The following is a 6,534-nucleotide window of genomic DNA, read 5'->3' as shown; positions in this document are numbered from 1 at the left end:
CATACAGTGTTCTGCCTGCATCCCTGCAGGCTGGAAGAGGGTACCAGTTTTCATTATAGATGGTTGTGAACCACCATGTGGTTGCTGGGAATTGAACTCAGGACCTCTGGAAGAACAGTCAGTTCTCTTAACCTCTGAGCCATCTCTCCAGCCCATCTAATCGGAAACTTAATAGACATATGGCATTGTCCTAGTTCGATACAGATAGAATCGCCATTCTAATTAGTAATTTTTAAATTTGGTTGGAGAATGCTATTAAAGTCTATGTTATTATCAGTTAACTCATTTCAAAGTGTAACTTAGGAACTGGAGCTGTGACTCAATGGTTAAGATTGATGACTGCTTTTGCAGAGGACCAGGGTTCAATTACTGCCCAGCACCTACATGGTGACACAGGAAAACCTGTACTCCAGCTGCAGAGGATCCGCTGGCCTTGGTGGGACACCTGTATTTAACACATAAATTATGTGGTAACACTGTTTGTATGAGATTTGTATTAGGTCAAGGTTGTATAAGGTCAAATCTATAATAACAAATTGTTTAGTTTTGTTGTGTCTTATGAATTGAAGGCAGAACAAAACTCACATAGTCTCTTGTCTTCATATATTCAATTTAAATCAGTCCCCTTTGGGGAACTTTATTGTGTAAGCATATATATCAACAATTTTTATCCAAAAGTAGAGGACAAAAATATCAGATCATAATCACAGCTAACAGCTGGACTGGAGACCAAATGACACATTTTTGAAATTCTTTGAAAACAATTATGGCAACTCTAGCAACAATCTCAAAGACCTATGTTGGTGATTATTTTTAATCGGAGTTTCACTGGAGGAAACACCACCCAAACCACAAAGCAGAACTTAATTTTAAACAGGGGAGGTGTCAACTTTACAATCTCCCTGCAGCATGTTTCCAGGCCCTCGGGTGAGGAACAAACATTGTGTTGTTTCACATAAAGCAGGAGAGTGTGTGGGAGGACGCCACATACCTGCAATATCTCTCCTTAATGGTGCAGCCTGGCATAACTATAGGCTTTTCTCTTATCCTTTGTGCTGCAGCCGGGCATGGCTGCAGGCATTCTGTTAGTCTTTGCCTTTCAGTATTCACACTTCAGAGGGTGAGGGCAGGGTGGGAAGGAAAGAGTATCAGGGTCCACCTGGGTGGAAATCAGAGCTACCCAGACAGGAGTTATCTTGGAGAGATTTAGAAAAACCTATGGGAAACTCAGAATGGGGTTGTTGAGACAGGGTGTCAGGTGTGGGAAAGAGGGCTTGAGCCTGCCTGAATGCACAGTCCAGATTTCTTTTGCATGGGCACCAGTGCCATCACAGCCCTGCAACAGCAACTTAGGCTTTGCCTTCTCTTGGCACCTTAAGTCACCCCTAGCTCCTGCAGGGTCTGAAGAAAGGAGCCATGACCTGGGCTGGAATCACCAAGCTCAATCACAGCACCCAGGCTCTGTGACTGCACTCTGTTGTTCTACAGGTCAGACTGTGAGGGGGTCTGGGAGGTAAGTTCAGGTGACCTGACTGGGGGAGCCTGGATACTGGGACCCAGCATGGAGGAGCCTGAGTCCTGGTTGGCCATAATGGCTCTATGTAGTGCCCTGTCCCCCATGCTGGCTCTCTACAGCATGCTGCAGGGCAGCTGTACTTTTGAGTTGGCACCCCACCCTTCCCCTCCCTGACACAGAGAGGAAAAATGAGAGAAAAAAAAGTTATTGCTGTAGAATACACAGGGTCTGGAGGAGAGCAGGGCAGGAAAGCAGACTTGTTTCCTACTCCACCCTATAAGCCATCTAAGCCTCCCCCAACCTGCAGATCCACAGCCTCTCCAGTTGTCCCTGGTTACCCAGCCCTTACCCCCCCTTCCCATCTTCCAGCAGATCACAGCACATGCACTAGTACACATGCTGCCTTTTTAATTGTTTAATTTCATTTATTTAGTTATTATTTTAAAACTTTTTTATTGTGTGACAGAATCACATTTTATGACCCAGGATGACTTTGATTTGCAGCAATCTCCTTCTTCATGCTCCTGAGGGCTGGGATTACAGGCTTGTCACCAAGCCAAGCTTCATTTCCCACTTGATTTAAAGGAAATATCCAGCTCACCTCCAGGCTCTACCCATCAAGAACTTCTACACCATTTTGCCTGGGAAAGGGCTTTAACTCTTGATTCCTGCGGCCCAAAGCCACATCACACCGAATCTGTGCACTCTCACCCACAGAACCCAAAGGATGCAGATCAGGCTTGTTTCCACAAGAGGACACTTGTAGGGGTGCTCAGTGGGCTACAGGGAAGCTCCCGCCCTTGCACCCCAAGTCCATCTGGTCTATCATCTGGGGCAGCAGCATCAGATAGGGCTGTTCATTTGGCAGGAGTCAAGATTTCTGTCAAAGTTAGGGTACTAAATATTTGCATCTTGACAAGTCACACCGTATCTATCTCCACATCAAAAGCCCAATTCTGCCTTGGGTATGATGACAGGATGTGATAACATACAAGTGGACAGGGGACAAGATGTGGTCATTATCTAAGTCTGACACCAGATCAGAGTATAGTCTGTATCCCATCATTAGTTTCCGATCCCCAGACCACATTCGTCAAGTGAGACCAAAGCTGCCTATTTCACAGTCAGCAGTGGGTCCTGTGCTCCCTGTGGTTTGTGGGGACAGAGGAAGGTTCTGGGGTTGCAGTCCACTCTCTCTCCTTTGCTGTCCAGTGCATCCCTCATTCAAGGGACAAGTGAGTGGAGGCTGAGGTGACAGTCTAGGGGATGATTAATCTGAGTCATTCTTCATGATAAGGTATAGTTATAAGTATGTGATCTGGAGAAGAATAGCTTTGTCATGTAGATATCCTTCTTTGTAGAACAGCTATGATCTACAAGGATCCACAATGTCACAGTTACCATTTACTTCTGGAATCTTCTCTGACTTCTGGACCTGTCTACCTCATATCACAGTAGAGGTGGGACCCAGCTCATGTTGGTCCCCTGGGGCTGCATTGTCACTGGTGGACTCTGCTTCTGGGAGGAGGAGACAAGTAGGAGATCTATGGGGAAAGGATCTTTCTAAAATAACTCTTGTTTCAAGTACTCCCATTGTTTTTCACTAACCCCGTGAGGTGGGGGAGCGAAGCCCTGAAAGGTTTTTTTGCTTCTGACACCAAGCACGTGTCCAAGTGCATAAGGAAGTGTGTGTGTGTGGGGGGGGGGGGGACCTGTCTGCTTGTGTGCGGTCAGAGACAGTGCCAAGTGAAGAGTCTGTTTAGGGAGGTACACCTGTCCTAATGTGAGCTTAGGGAAGACAAAAACCTCCCCTGCCAAATGTGCAGAAATTTGATTTTGACTTCAGTATTATTACAGACCCTGTGAACGGAACCGGGAGTGCAGTGTGCAGTGGCCTCAGTCAGCCACAGCTGGGTTTTCTTCTGGACCTGGAGGGGCTGCTTGGAAACTTTGGCTCATAAAAGCGAGGCGGTATAGACAAGCAGCCCCGAGGGAATACTGCTGGTACTGCACTGTCCAAAATCTCTGCATTTTCAGCTCCAAACATCACTTTTTCCCAAATGCTCTTAGAGGGCTTAGCTTGCCTCCCAGAAGAGGAAACAGGCAAACCGCTTTGCCTCCCAGGAGGCAATTAAAATGCTAATGACGTTTCTCAAGTACTTTGAAACCCTCTAGAAAGCAAGAAAAAGTGGTCAGAACACCAGGAAGTTGCTTTGGGTGTAAAAAAAAAATAAAAAAAAATAAAAAATTACAGGCAAATAAAGACCTTGGGTTGGGCTAATAGAAAGACAAGGCGTCCTTAAAACAGCTCATGGCGATCTTAGGACGCAACTTCAAAAAATTAAGCATGGGAAAATTTTACCCTCAGTCACCATGTGAAGCTTGCTGGCTGCCTGAGTTTGGTATGATGTGTGGAACAGAGAAATGTCAGCTGTAATGACATTGTAGCTGCTGGCCTTCCTCCGGAAAAGCTGGAAAGAAACAAAACCTAGAGCCACAACACTTTTGTTTGATTAGTGGCAAATCAATGCATGGCTCCTTTAAGAGAGATGGTTCCTAATAGCTGCACAGCAGGGTTTTTTTCCTAAGCCCTTTACAGAGGTCCAGAATGGTAATTCCTTTCTTACCCTGGGAGACTTCTCTTGGAAAACTAACCTAAAATGCTGTTGTGGCTAGGACTGAAGTCTAAGCAACATTTGTGTGAACTATGGTACTCAGGGGAGCTGTAATGAGTTAAGGGACAGCCCCCCGACTGGCGACTGTCTGCCACTGGGCACACTTCTGCCAGTTCTGGAATAGCTGAGAGTTCCAGGCCAGGAGGGAAAGGTGACTTTGGGGAAGTGAGGTCATCCTGAGTGTTAGGACCCTCTAGGAGCAAGTGTTACAGCCCCCTAGCAATAGCTCTCACTGAAATGGCAGATCTATGGAGCCAGTTACAAAGACTGTCTTCTCTTCCCACTGTCTTTCTACCTAATGTTTCTTATCCCTCTCTCCCCAAGAGTACCCTGGGAAAAAATGCTGGCTGGCCTACCAAACAAGATTGACCCAGTCTAAAAGAGAAACAGAGCCAGGCAGTGGTGGTGCAGGCCTTTAATGCAAGCACTAGGGAGGAATATAAGGGGGGGTGGAGACAAGATCTGGAACCCCATTAGGTCTGAGAATTCATGGAGGTGAGAACTCTCTAGTGTCTGGCTGCTCTGCTCTTTCATCTTTCATGATACTATCTGATTCTGGGCTTTTATTTAATAAGACTAATTAGATTCACACTTCCTCTGGCATCCAACTTTTGGGGCACCAATTAAAAAAAAAAGCTGATTGACTGTGGCTTTGTGGCCAATGGCGCATGGCAGAGCTGCAGGTGAGGGTCTCCCACCAGAGTCACCTCCTCACCAGCAGGTTTTCCTTTCTTTTTTCCCCAAGCCCTCTGAGAGAGTTTGGGATTTTTCTGTTGCAGCCTCTGCAGCAAACTCCACAGGCACCTGGGCTCCAAATGCCACCTGAGTCAGCCACTTTCCCATGTTCCCCCATGCAGACGCCAGGAAATTATCAAATTGAGAGCTGAAATCAATGAAATAGAAACAAAGAGAACAATACCAAAAATTAATGAAACAAAGAGTTGGTTCTTTGAGAAAATCAACAAGATAGACAAGCCCTCATTCAAACTAACCAAAAGACAGAGAGAAAGCATCCAAATTAACATAATCAGAAATGAAAAGGGGGACATAACCACAGACAATGAGGAAATCCAGAGAATTATCAGGTCATATTTCAAAAACCTCTACTCCACAAAACTTGAAAATCTAAAAGAAATGGATAGTTTTCTGGATAGGTACCACATACCTAAGTTAAATCAAGACTAGATAAACTATTTAAATAGTCCAATAACCCCTAAGGAAATAGAAGCAGTCATTAAAAGTCTCCCAACCAAAAAAAAGCCCAGGACCAGATGGGTTCAGCGTAGAGTTCTACAGATCTTCAAAGAAGAGTTACTACCAATACTCTTTAAATTGTTCCACACCATAGAAGCAGAAGGAATATTATCAAACTCCTTCTATGAGGCTACAATTACCCTGATTCCTAAACCAAACAAAGAAAGAGAACTATAGACTGATCTCCCTCATGAACATTGATGCAAAAATACTCAATAAAATACTGGCTAACTGAATCCAGGAACACATCAAAACAATTATCCACCATGATCAAGTAGGCTTCATCCCAGGGATGCAAGGGTGGTTCAACATACAAAAGCCCATCAATGTAATACACCATATAAAAAAACTCAAAAAAAAAAAAAACCACATGATCATCTCACTAGATGAAGAAAATGCATTTGACAAAATCCAACACACCTTCATGATAAAGGTCTTGGAGTGTTCAGGAATACAGGGTACATACCTAAACATAATAAGGCAATTTACAGCAAGCCAACAGCCAACATCAAATTAAATGGAGAGAAACTCAAAGCTACTTTACTAAAATCAGGAACTAAGCAAGGCTGTCCACTCTCCCCATACTCATTCAATATAGTACTTGAAGTTCTAGCCAGAGCAAGAAAACATAAGGAGATTAAGGGGATACAGATTGGAAAGGAAGAAGTCAAGCTTTCCCTATTTGCAGATGACATGATAGTATACATAAGTGATCCCAAAAATTCAACCAAGGAACTGATACTGCTTATAAAAACCTTCAGCAATATAGCAGGATACAAGATCAACTCAAAAAAATCAGTAGCCCTCCTATATACATTGGCAAACAGGCTGAGAAGGAAATCAGAGATACATCACCCTTTACAATAGCAACAAATGATATAAAATCCTTGAGGGTAACTGTGACTAATCAAGTGAAGGACCTATATGACAAGACCTTTAAGTCCCTGAAAAAAGAAATGAAGAAGAAGTCAGAAAATGGAAAGATCTCCCATGCTCATGGATAGGCAGGATTAACATAGTAAAAACGGCAATCTTACCAAAAGCAATCTACAGATTCAATGCAATCCCCATCAAAATACCAACACAATT

This window comes from Peromyscus leucopus, chromosome 8a, assembly GCF_004664715.2.
Source record: "Peromyscus leucopus breed LL Stock chromosome 8a, UCI_PerLeu_2.1, whole genome shotgun sequence".
Lineage (NCBI taxonomy): Eukaryota > Metazoa > Chordata > Mammalia > Rodentia > Cricetidae > Peromyscus > Peromyscus leucopus.
This window is presented reverse-complemented; position numbering follows the sequence as displayed.